Genomic DNA, 13,220 nt, shown 5'->3' on the forward strand with positions numbered 1-13,220 from the left:
GCAAGTATTACAATCAGAAACTCTGTGATGGTTTCTAGGCAACGTAACTGGTGGTGCACAACTGTTCGGACTTTATTCATCCAGTATTGAGAGTGAAAGCATTTAGCAACTATCAACAAACTTTAGCATAATTCCAAACCCCCTTATAAACTTTTTCTGGCTTGCTTACTTAAAGCAAACATTTAATGCATTAACACGTATGTTGTTGTGGTTGTTGTGGTCTTCAGTCCTGAGACTGGTTTGATGCAGCTCTCCATGCTACTCTATCCTGTGCAAGTTTCTTCATCTCCCAGTACCTACTGCAACCTACATCCTTCTGAATCTACTTAGTGTATTGATCTCTTGGTCTCCCTCTACGATTTTTACCCTCCACGCTGCCCTCCAATGCTAAATTTGTGATCCCTTGATGCCTCGGAACATGTCCTACCAACCGATCCCTTCTTCTAGTCAAGTTGTGCCACAAACTTCTCTTCTCCCCAATCCTATTCAATACCTCCTCATTAGTTACGTGATCTACCCACCTTATCTTCAGCATTCTTCTGTAGCACCACATTTCGAAAGCTTCTATTCTCTTCTTGTCCAAACTGGTTATTGTCCATGTTTCACTTCCATACATGGCTACACTCCATACAAATACTTTCAGAAACGACTTCCTGACACTTAAATCTGTACTCGATGTTAACAAATTTCTCTTCTTCAGAAACGATTTCCTTGCCTTTGCCAGTCTACATTTTATATCCTCTCTACTTCGACCATCATCAGTTATTTTACTCCCTAAATAGCAAAACTCCTTTACTACTTTAAGTGTCTCATTTCCTAATCTAATTCCCTCAGCATCACCAGACTTAATTAGACTACATTCCATTATCCTCATTTTGCTTTTGTTGATGTTCATCTTATATCCTCCTTTCAAGACACTGTCCATTCCGTTCAACTGCTCTTCCAAGTCCTTTGCTGTTTCTGACAGAATTACAATGTCATCGGCAAACCTCAAAGTTTTTACTTCTTCTCCATGAATTTTAATACCTACTCCGAATTTTTCTTTTGTTTCCTTTACTGCTTGCTCAATATACAGATTGAATAACATCGGGGAGAGGCTGCAACCCTGTATCACTCCTTTCCCAACCACTGCTACCCTTTCATGCCCCTCGACTCTTATAACTGCCATCTGGTTTCTGTACAAATTGTAAATAGGCTTTTGCTCCCTGTATTTTACCTCTGCCACCTTCAGAATTTGAAAGAGAGTATTCCAGTTAACGTTGTCAAAAGCTTTCTCTAAGTCTACAAATGCTAGAAATGTAGGTTTGCCGTTTCTTAATCTTTCTTCTAAGATAAGTTGTAAGGTTAGTATTGCCTCACGTGTTCCAACATTTCTACGGAATCCAAACTGATCCTCCCCGAGGTCCGCTTCTACCAGTTTTTCCATTCGTCTGTAAAGAATTCGCGTTAGTATTTTGCAGCTGTGACTTATTAAACTGATAGTTCTGTAATTTTCACATCTGTCAACACCTGCTTTCTTTGGGATTGGAATTATTATATTCTTCTTGAAGTCTGTGGGTATTTCGCCTGTCTCGTACATCTTGCTCACCAGATGGTAGAGTTTTGTCATGACTGGCTCTCCCGAGGCCATCAGTAGTTCTAATGGAATGTTGTCTACTCCCGGGGCCTTGTTTCGACTCAGGTCTTTCAGTGCTCTGTCAAACTCTTCACGCAGTATCTTATCTCCCATTTCATTTTCATCTACATCCTCTTCCATTTCCATAATATTGTCCTCAAGTACATCGCCCTTGTATAAACCCTCTATATACTCCTTCCACCTTTCTGCCTTCCTTTCTTTGCTTAGAACTGGGTTGCCATCTGAGCTCTTGATATTCGTACAAGTGGTTCTCTTCTCTCCAAAGGCCTCTTTAATTTTCCTGTAGGCAGTATCTATCTTACCCCTAGTGAGACAAGCCTCTACATCCTTACATTTGTACTCTAGCCATCCCTGCTTAGCCATTTTGCACTTCCTGTCGATCTCATTTTTGAGACGTTTTTATTCCTTTTTGCCTGCTTCATTTACTGCATTTTTATATTTTCTCCTTTCATCAATTAAATTCAATATTTCTTCTGTTACCCAAGGATTTCTATTAGCCCTCGTCTTTTTACCTACTTGATCGTCTGCTGCCTTCACTACTTCATCCCTCAGAGCTACCCATTCTTCTTCTACTGTATTTCTTTCCCCCATTCCTGTCAATTGTTCCCTTATGCTCTCCCTGAAACTCTCTACAACCTCTGGTTCTTTCAGTTTATCCAAGTCCCATCTCCTTAAATTCCCGCCTTTTTGCAGTTTCTTCAGTTTCAATCTGCAGTTCATAACCAATAGATTGTGGTCAGAATCCACATCTACCCCTGGAAATGTCTTACAATTTAAAACCTGGTTCCTAAATCTCTGCATTACCATTATGTAATCTATCTGATACCTTTTAGTATCTCCAGGATTCTTCCAGGTATACAACCTTCTTTCATGATTCTTGAACAAAGTGTTAGCTATGATTAAATTATGCTCTGTGCAAAATTCTACAAGGCGGCTTCCTCTTTCATTTCTTCCCCCCAATCCATATTCACCGACTATGTTTCCTTCTCTCCCTTTTCCTACTGACGAATTCCAGTCACCCATGACTATTAAATTTTCGTCTCCCTTCACTACCAGAATAATTTCTTTTATTTCGTCATACATTTCATCAATTTCTTCATCATCTGCAGAGCTAGTTGGCATATAAACTTGTACTACTGTAGTAGGCATGGGCTTTGTGTCTATCTTGGCCACAATAATGCGTTCACTATGATGTTTGTAGTAGCTAACCCGCACTCCTATTTTTTTATTCATTATTAAACCTACTCCTGCATTACCCTTATTTGATTTTGTATTTATAACCCTGTAATCACCTGACCAAAAGTCTTGTTCCTCCTGCCACCGAACTTCACTAATTCCCACTATATCTAACTTTAACCTATCCATTTCCCTTTTTAAATTTTCTAACCTACCTGCCCGATTAAGGGATCTGACATTCCACGCTCCGATCCGTAGAATGCCAGTTTTCTTTCTCCTGATAACGACGTCCTCTCGAGTAGTCCCCGCCCGGAGATCCGAATGGGGGACTATTTTACCTCCGGAATATTTTACCCAAGAGGATGCCATCATCATTTAATCATACAGTAAAGCTGCATGTCCTCGGGAAAAATTACATCTGTAGTTTCCCCTTGCTTTCAGCCGTTCGCAGTACCAGCACAGCAAGGCCGTTTTGGTTAATGTTACAAGGCCAGATCAGTCAATCATCCAGACTGTTGCCCCTGCAACTACTGAAAAGGCTGCTGCCCCTCTTCAGGAACCACATGTTTGTCTGGCCTCTCAACAGATACCCCTCCGTTGTGCTTGCACCTAAGGTACGGCCATCTGTATCGCTGAGGCACGCAAGCCTCCCCACCAACAGCAAGGTCCATGGTTCATGGGGGGATTAACACGTACTTGTTAATTAATTAGATACTTTAAGCTCTTGTTACATGTAACTTTTATTCTTTGAGAAATATGGGGGGGGGGGGGGGGCATTTACTGGTGTGGATCTAACTGCATTCTTTGCCCCGGATCTTCCCTTCTGAGCCTTTTTGCCCCGCACCTCCCCTTCTGAGCCTTTTTGCCCCGCACCTCCCCTTCTGAGCCTTTTTGCCCCGCACCTCCCCTTCTGAGCCTTTTTGCCCCGCACCTCCCCTTCTGAGCCTTTTTGCCCCGCACCTCCCCTTCTGAGCCTTTTTGCCCCGCACCTCCTCTTCTGAGCCTTTTTGCCGCGCACCTCCCCTTCTGATCCTCTTTGCCGCGCACCTCCCCTTCTGATCCTCTTTGCCGCGCGCCTCCCCTTCTGAGCCTCTTTGCCGCGCGCCTCCCCTACTGAGCCTCTTTGCCGCGCGCCTCCCCTTCTGAGCCTCTTTGCCGCGCGCCTCCCCTTCTGAGCCTCTTTGCCGCGCGCCTCCCCTTCTGAGCTTCTGCGGCGTGTGACGCCCCCCCCCCCCTTCTGCGGCATGTGATGGCGCCCACCTCCCACCTCTCCCCCCCCCCCCCCCCCCCCTTCTGCGGCGTGTGCCAGCCAGCGCCGCCCTCCATTTCTTGGTTGTTTGCCTCTTGCCCTTGTTTGATATTTGTTCATACTTTCATAGGGTGTTCTCTTCCTTTCTTCTCTCCCATGTTGTCTTGCTCTCTTCTTCTCCCATGTTGTCTTGCTCTCTTCTTCTCCCATGTTGTCTTGCTCTCTTCTTCTCCCATGTTGTCTTGCTCTCTTCTTCTCCCATGTTGTCTTGCTCTCTTCTTCTCCCATGTTGTCTTGCTCTCTTCTTCTCCCATGTTGTCTTGCTCTCTCCTTCTCCCATGTTGTCTTCTCCCCCTTTCTCAGATATCATTCTCCATTCTTCTGTCTCCTGTCTTCAAATGGCTATGACACTCGTTACTACTGAACTGGATTATGCTGTGTTTTCAGGTGCTATGATATTGCAGTTGAGGGGCTGCATGAAGGGAAAGAGACTTTTGTGTTTAGGGCCAAACATGAATTGACTGTATTTAATAATTATGCATACCTTTTAACAAGTTCTTACTTATCACTGAGTTTTTAAACATTTGTATATGAGAATGTGTTCCACTGCTGGCAACTGTATGGTGGTAGTGGATTACAAGCATATGCTTTCAGAATGTGTTCATCAAGAAATAACTGTTGGCAGTTTATAATTTTCTTTCACTATGTCATTCATTTCTCTTCTTCCTCCTGATTTTGATGGACATTATGCTCTTTGGATGTATACTAGAGGCAACCAATTGGGTTAAGCTCCAGAACATCTCACGCTAATGTAGGACTTGTCTCTGCTGAAACGAAGGCTTAGGGACCCTTCTTCTCACTGTAGTAGAGTTTTTGCCACTGTCCTTTCTTTCTGTGCACTCACCAGTGGAAAATTAGTGAAGATGTTGTCTATTGTGTCCACTCCACAGTGTTAGTTCACACACCTGAAAGAGCAGTGCCTATAAAGTGGCTAAACAGAGTGAATGGACATTTTGCAGTCAACTGATATGTTCAAGCAGCTGAAGCACTCTTTGTGAGGTCTGTAATAATGCTAACCCCCCACCCCACCCCACCCCTCCCCGTATGATAGTGGCACTCAGCTCAATTAAGACCACACTTTTCTCTCTCTAATATCTCGACACTAACTTCAATCTGTTTAAATCAATGAGGATTTGGTTCTTCCTGAAATTCAGTGTTTCTGTTCACAAGGAGACTACACGACAATCAGATTTTTGTAGTTTGTATTACATAAAGTACAGAATTCAAATATAAATCAACCAAAGCAGATCAGTGTAACACTCAAAAATTCTTGAAAACCTAAGCTGTGAGATTTTCCAAGCATCATTAATTTGCCAAAGCCAGGATGATTTATCAATGGGCCAAGTGGCTCAGTGGTAGAATGCACTTCTCCACATGGGCAGCTCAGATTCGATTCCCGGCTGACGCTAATGTCTAAACAGAGGTGCATGTTCTACGAGCATTTTCCTGAAGTGTAAAATATAAAAAGATAAAAAAGAATAGGTAGTGCTCGAGGCTGATAATCACTGGATTGCTAGTTTGAGTCTTGTTTTGGTAATTATCTTTTTCAATTTTGGTTATTCATTTTGAACACACAAGTCATTTAAATATCAAATTCATCAAATATATGCTGATTAACACACATATAATTGCAATTTTTTTTATGAAAAGTGCATGTCTGTGTATTTCTGATAACATATTGCACACTCAATTTCAGTTTTCATTGAAAATATAAATTATTCATTACAGATCTTTTGTCAAAGATTCTTTAAATTAAAAAAAAGGTTAATTTTTTTCAACTTCATGAAAACCCTTGTAAAACAGTCTACTTTGTTGAAGTTGCTTCGGCCAGGAATCGAATATGAACTACTCATCTGGCAGACGAGCATCATACTGCAGAGCTGTGTGGCCCATTGAAAAGGTATTGTAGCTTTGGCAAATTAAAGATGCTTGGAAAACTTCAAAATCAGTTTTCTCAAGAATTTTTGAGAGTTGCATCAAACTGCTGTTCGAGATTGATATTCGCGTTCTGAACTTCACATACAATAAATATAAAAGATAACAAAAGTCTGATCACCACGTGGTCTCCTTATTGGATGAATAGATAGCATTTGTTCTGCTGAACTGCTTTATATGTGATGTAATAAAATAATTTAAGAAAATTTGTAATGTAGATCCACAGTAGGTGGGCTTGCTTTGAGCCAAAAGAAATACAATAAACCCTTTGCTTTAGATAACTGGATAGTTGGAAAGCAGACGAAGAACAATGATACACATAAAATAGTGAAATATTCAGATAAGAGCTTAGTGTGCTAACTCTGTCTGTCAAAAACATCTCTACGGAAAACTCATGTTTGTGTGCCCTATGTTACAATGATCTCCAGTGTGCATCAATGTGAGTACCAGCGAGTTTTTGCATCTGCCAGAGTAACTGCTCTATCTAGTTGAACTGAAATCACAGTGCAACTTAGAATTTTTTCACAGTGACAGTTATTACCAGTGGTGAAACAATCAATAAATGACAAAGAAAACTCCTAGGTCTGATTGAAGATTGAACTCTAGACCTATGGATTTGTAGCTTGACACTTACTCACTAGGCCACACATCAATGGAGCAATAGTTTTACTGCATTGGATGTCAACAGTAGTGTTAGAGCAGGAATACAGGCACTAATAATTATTATGCTGCCATATCCGGGCAAAGTGCACAGATGTGTTCCAGTACCTCATCTAATACATTTAGAATTTGGAAGTTAAACAAACAATAACAGTAATATGTAGCAATGCACTCTGAAGTATTAAAATGGTACAAGTAGTAAGAGAAACCAGTGAGTTCTTGTTCTTCCATGTTTCGCAAAGTAATATTTTGTTTGATACACATTGTAACTGACAACAGTTGACAATGTCAAATACTGAAAGATGTTTGATGTGTCTTCCAATGTGGTGAGACAGATTGAGACTTAACACACTGCTCAAATTTTCAGAAAATCTTTGATATGGTTTGACATACAACCAGACACTGTGCCTCCTTGGTAGTCCAAATGAGTGCTTTTTGTCTGTATTCTTCTCAACTGTTTGGTTGTGATTTATTTTTCTGGGACATCCTGTAACCTTGCCTGCAGTACCCTTACCATTACGTGACTGTCATTGCCTAGCTGTGTTGGCATAATGTCACTCTGACTTTAAGATTGATGAGTCATTATCTTGATACTTGGAACCTTCTTCCAGACCATTGATCATGGTATCATTTTTGGGAAATATAGCACACTTCCAGTTGTGATGCATCATATTTGGAATCATGATATTTTTATGATTTTTATTTAGTAGGGCTGTTCTCTGTTCAGTTAAAGTGCCTGAGATGTGTTTATTACTTGTAATTTTTGGCGGAAGCTTGTGTGCCCTTTGCACATCCAGTTTTCCCTTGGTGGAAAATAATGTATTTTACGCATAAGGTGGATTATCTCTATGGGTGACACTTATTATTATTATTATTAATTTTTTATTCATAATCTTCACATGGAAAAAGTCTATTGGCAAAAATTTGATGTATCAGATGTAAGCACTGTTTTGGATTGCATGGTTTCCTCTTTTAGTGCTTGCTACTCATACTGGGCTTTGTTTTCCCTTTGTCCAGGCCTTTTAGTATGTATTCCTCCAGAATGTGCATAGTTTATTTCTTCTCTAATGTGATATTTGGCTTCATGACCATAATACTGACATTTTTAAGAGTATTATATCTTTATGCCAGTGGCCTCAAACTCTAAATAAATTTTGTTATCTCAGAGTTTTTATCACATGTTTGGACCTGCCTTAACTACAGTATTTGCCAGAGCTGAAAGACAACCCTGAATATGACATTACACACCTCCTTCTTTTTCTTTTTTAAAGAGTTTCATTGGGAAAATTTGATTTTTAACTTAATCTGACTAACCAAAATTACAAACTGCTTTATTGATATAAGTATCTCCCAAAAACAGTTAACTTTGTTCTTATTCTAAACTTATGAAATTTATTGTTTGCCTACATATTTTTTCACATTGTTTTCTGCTTACTCTCTCTGCAGTATCAATATTTTAATTCATGGTATATTATCTTCAGTTGTAAGCCTACTGGGATTTCCTCCTTCCTGACACTCCACCCACAGTATGTCATCTTCTGAGACTTACTATTAGCACTGGATATGCTTTTGTAATAGAGTCTGCACCAGGCAGTAAGGATCCACCAGCAAATATAAATACTGAAGTTTTCGTGGCCATCGTTCAGTATTACAAAAAGTCTTCCAATTCCCCTCCTGATAGTTAACTCTTTCAATTCCGCATGTACTGTTGTCAGATTAATACGGAACAACTTTCCCCAACAACAGTAATTTTTCCTTTCAGCCATAACACAGTTTTTCACTTTTTAAACTTTTTCCATTAAGCAGATTGTACATAAGAGGCCAGCTTAATAATTTCTTTTTTGTATGCAAGTGAGTGTGGTCTATTTTAAGTGAATTTTCTCAACTGTGAAATTTTTGGTAAAAAAAACAATAATACAAAGAAGTAGGTGTGAGGTACCTAATGATCCTATAAAGCAGACTGTTCCAACAGTACCCCAGGGAAATTGAGTGCTCACTGCAGAAGCTTGGAGCCTGTGTGGTGGGGGAAAGCAAACACACTACCCCCTGGCTGCATTAAGCCACAACTGATGCAATAACCCATGCTCAGCAGCAGCTATGGTCAGTCGCAGAAGTCCTGTGCATCAATTGAAGGATACATTTCTATTATTGAGAGAGGGATCTCCGCAGCATCTTGTACATCGTAAAGTATTTAGTAAAACATACAGCACAATTATACATCTCTTCATGGGTTGCAGTATGAGTGAATAGAAGGCAAAGCATGCGAAGAACTAGTAGCCAGGCATAATGGAAATACCAGGAGATGTAAGTTTAAAAAAACAGTTCTTAGGACAGAAGTTATAGAAATATGCAGCATAGTACTTGTGCTGTAATGTGTTTGTACTTTCCAGGTGAATGACTGTGAAGAAAAGAGAATTGAAGCTGCAGTTTGAACAAGCTACAAAGTCGCTCACATTGTGGCAACGAGCAGCAAGCAATTTTCTGTGGGACCTCTCGTAAAATGATGCATGGTAGCAGGTGCAGAGTGTTTGTCTCCAAGGGAACTATAGGCAGTTGAAGGGGTCTGCTTTTTGAAGCAAGCAATGTCTCATCAAATTTAGAGACACAGCTCAGGAAAAAAGCTAATCAGAGGTTCATGGAGAAGTTAAGTTTGTTTGAAAGGCAGATGAGTGCTGGAATTTTAACATTCTTAAATATTTTGGCTTCCTTAAAACAACCTGAAGGTACAGTTTCGGTGATCATCAAGCCAAGATGAAGCAGTTCATCACATCTTTACATCTTTTGAAACAAGATTCTGAGAGCTTGTTATTTTTAAAAAAGGAAATGGAATTGTTTGGCATGCAATTCTCAGTTTCACCAGATGATTTGTTATTGTCACTCCAGTTGGAAGTTATTGATTTGTAAAATTCAACTTTGCTGAAAGACAGATTCTACAACACACTTGATTTTTTTTCCTCCAGGGGGCTCACCAATCTTTGGCGAGTTCATGCTTGGTGACAATGCCTTTGCAGCACCTTTTCCTTTCCGTGCTGCATGCCTATCCTCCTGCTATTCTTGTATCCCTCCCCTTGGGGAGCATGTCTAGGATGTTTTGAGAATGTGTTCTGTAGTTTTAGTAGTGCGACATCAAAACAGTGCCTCTTGTTTTTTCTTTATTCCTTTCTTCCCTATTTCATTGTCTGTCTCCTATCGTTCCTCGGCTTTGGCATTTGAGGTTTCTCTTTGATACTCTTTCCTCTCTGTGTGCTCCTGAAGGCCGACTGTATCCAATGTGTAGCAGATGACTGGGTAACGCGTAATTCCCAGCCCGATATCGGCAGGTAGGGTTTGCACGTACCCCTGGTATAGGCCAGGTCTAAGGAGTAGTGATTGCCTGAGCTGTTACCTTCCCAGTTGGTGTGACGTCAGATGTGAATAATCACTTAAGGGGAGTGAGCCCTCTCTGGGGAGGGGGTGGGGGGAAGTTGGAAGGAGCACACCATCAGAGATGCTGGAAATAATAGGGGTTTTTCCTGCAGTGAGCCAGTCACCATCTCAGTCTACATCTACTAAACATAAACAGAATGAGGCTGAAGATTCCAAGACTCTCCCAGCAGCACCTTGGTTCCTCGTGGTATCACGTACTGAAGGAGGTCAGTCCTCTGCTACAGTTAATCCTTTTATTATTCAAAAAGGTGTTGATATAATTTCTGGCCCTGTGAAATTCTGTTCTTGTTTATGTAATGGCACTTTGCATTTGGGGGCCAATTGTGATTCTCAAACCTAACAACTGTTTGCCGCTTTGTTCCACAACGGCTATCAACTTCGTGTCAAGCCCCATTGAACACTGAATTCTTTGCGTGTTGTTATTTACACTAGGTTGCTTGATGGTCTGACCAAGGAAGAAATCCAAACTTATCTCTCTGATCAGGCTGTCACTGATGTCCATCGGGTAATGAAAAAGGTTGATGCAACCTTAGTGCCCACATACACCCTTTTTCTTGTGTTTGATAGAGTATGCTTCCATCAAAGATCAAAGCAGGCTCCGAAGTCATCAAGGTCTGACTATACATTCCAAACCTAATGCGCTGCAACCAGTGTCAGCATTACAACCACACTTGAATGTCCTGCTGAACATGGCCACATGTGTTATTTGTGGTAGGGATGTTCATGAGGGCAATTGCCCGCCACCTTCTCTCCGCTGTATCAATTGCAATGGCAACAATGCAGCTTCATCCCAAGAATGTCCCATATATCTTGATGAGCAGGCCATCCAGGAGATCTGGGTGAAGGAAAAAGTGCCTGACCCTGTCACTCGCAAGTTGTTGGCTAGTCAAAAGCCCTAAGTTTTATCACCTGGCACTTACGGTAGCATTCTTGCTACTCCTCGCTCCAAGGAGGATGTGGCCACGTAGACTTGTGACCTCAAATTCAACACCAAGATTTTATAATTACCAAGTGTCACAGTAGCATCCTTGTATCCTTCTTTTCCTCCTCCTCCAGCTGTACAATAAGCCACCAAATCTTCATCTCCAGCAGTGGAATCGCTTGCTATACAGCCAGCAGACTGGGAAGGTCAAAAGGAATATTCCCGCGAAGACTCATTGTGTCCCTCCAGCCAACAAGCATCTTCGTCTTCATCTGCCAACCACAAAGGCTTCAAGAAATTGATCAAAGGCTCCAAGAAATTGATCAAAGGCAAACGGTCTTCTCCTTCGCCGACTCGGAGATCCTCTTACACAGTGTCAGTGCGTGATACTCTCACCTTGCTGACCTCCGTTTCGCTGCTCTGCATCGCCAACCATTTTTCTGCCCTGGAATCTGTCTGCTAACCCAGTGAGAATTCTGATGCCTCTGTAGATCTTATGGAACAGGAACCTCGAGCCTCTGCACCCTGTCACAGTGAGTTTTCGAAGGCTGGCACTCGGCAGCTGCCGAGATGACAAACCTTCATTTTTTTCCTCCTCCTCTTCCCCCGTCATGACTCTTCTCCAATGGAATGTTTGTGGCATTAGATCCAACAAGGAAGAGTTACGGCTGCTCTTGGAATCACAGCTTCCACTTGTTTTCTGCCTCCAGGAAACAAAATTGCATCCTCGCAACTGCTTAGACTGCTCGCATTTCTTTCTGGTCTGCTTTAACCCTAGCCTCCCTTCCTCAAGGACGGCATTCCATCTCTTGGGGGAATCACATTATTGATCTGAGATGATGATCATAGCCAAACCACCTCACTGAACTCACGGCTGCATGCTGTTGCAGTCCACATTTTCAGTACTCACTTCACCTTTTCTCTTTGTACTGTCCACATCCCTCCATCATGGAGTGTCACCATGGCAGACTTCCTCCAGCTTATTGGGCAACTCCCTCGCCCCTTTTTGCTGCTTGGTGACTTTAATGCACACTATCTCCTTTGGGGCTTTTCCAGAACCTGTTGGAGTGATGCCCTCTTGGCTGACCTTCTCAGTCAAGTTAACCTCATCTCGCTTAACACTTGAGCACCCACATTCTTTTCAGACTCCATGCACACCTATTCCCATTTGGGCCTCCTGTTCTGCACTGCCCAGCGTGTGTGTCATCTTGAGTGATCCGTTCTCACTGACACATACTCGAGCAACTATTTCCAGTGTGCTCACCATTTGCTGACTCTTACCGCACCTATGTGTAAAATCAATTGCCAGCTTTCTAAGCTCAACTGGCAACCTTCGGTGAACAACATTTCCCCAGTTGTGATCACCAGGTAGAACCTTAAAAACATTACGCTTACCATTGCAGAATGTTCCATTCCTCACACTTCACCTTTACTGCGCCATTTCCCGGTCCCTTGGTGGACTGAGGCATGCCACGATGCAATTTGCGTACAGAGACATGCTCTCTGCATTTTTAATGTCATCCTACTCTGGCAAACTCTATTCGTTATAAACAGTTGCATGCTCACTTTCGTCGCATTCTTCACGTTAGCTAAAAAGCTAGCTGGATTTTATTTACTAGTTCCTTTTAACAGTCTCACTCTCTCTTCTGTCATGTGGGCCAATCTCTGATGACACTCTGGGACCAAGGTTCATTCCCCTTTCTGTTGCAGATGATGTCATTGTGGACCCCATCGCTGTTACCAGCATCTTAGGCCACTATTTTGCTTTCGAGCTCCATCCACTATCGCTCTGGCTTCCTCCATCGGAAATGAGTTGAGAAGGCTCGGGTGTGATACATTTTTCCTCTCCGAATCGTGAATGCTACAATGCTGCCATTACTATGGGATCTATATGACACTCTCACTTCATCCTGATCTTTCACCCCAGGGCTGGACGGTATTCACATTCAGATGTTGCAGCCCCTTTCTCTTGCAGGCAAGCACTTCTTACGTGATGTGTAGAATTGCATCTGGGCAACTGGCACGTTTCCCAGATGCTGGTGTGAAGCCACTGTCATAGCCATACTTTGGCTCGGTAAGGACTAATGCCTTCCTTCCAGCTACCACCCCATTTCACTCACCAGCTGCGTTTGCAAGGTGATGGGACATATGATTCG

At 42.0% G+C, this 13,220-nt stretch overlaps 1 protein-coding gene across 1 annotated transcript in view; it reads left to right on the plus strand.

Annotated features, from left to right (window-relative positions):
* The window catches only part of LOC124622668 (poly(A) RNA polymerase gld-2 homolog A-like), a 148,879-nt gene that overhangs the window by 108,291 nt on the left and 27,368 nt on the right, over positions 1–13,220 (plus strand). The window lies entirely within an intron of this gene.

The sequence above is a fragment of the Schistocerca americana genome, chromosome 7 (assembly GCF_021461395.2).
Source record: "Schistocerca americana isolate TAMUIC-IGC-003095 chromosome 7, iqSchAmer2.1, whole genome shotgun sequence".
NCBI lineage: Eukaryota > Metazoa > Arthropoda > Insecta > Orthoptera > Acrididae > Schistocerca > Schistocerca americana.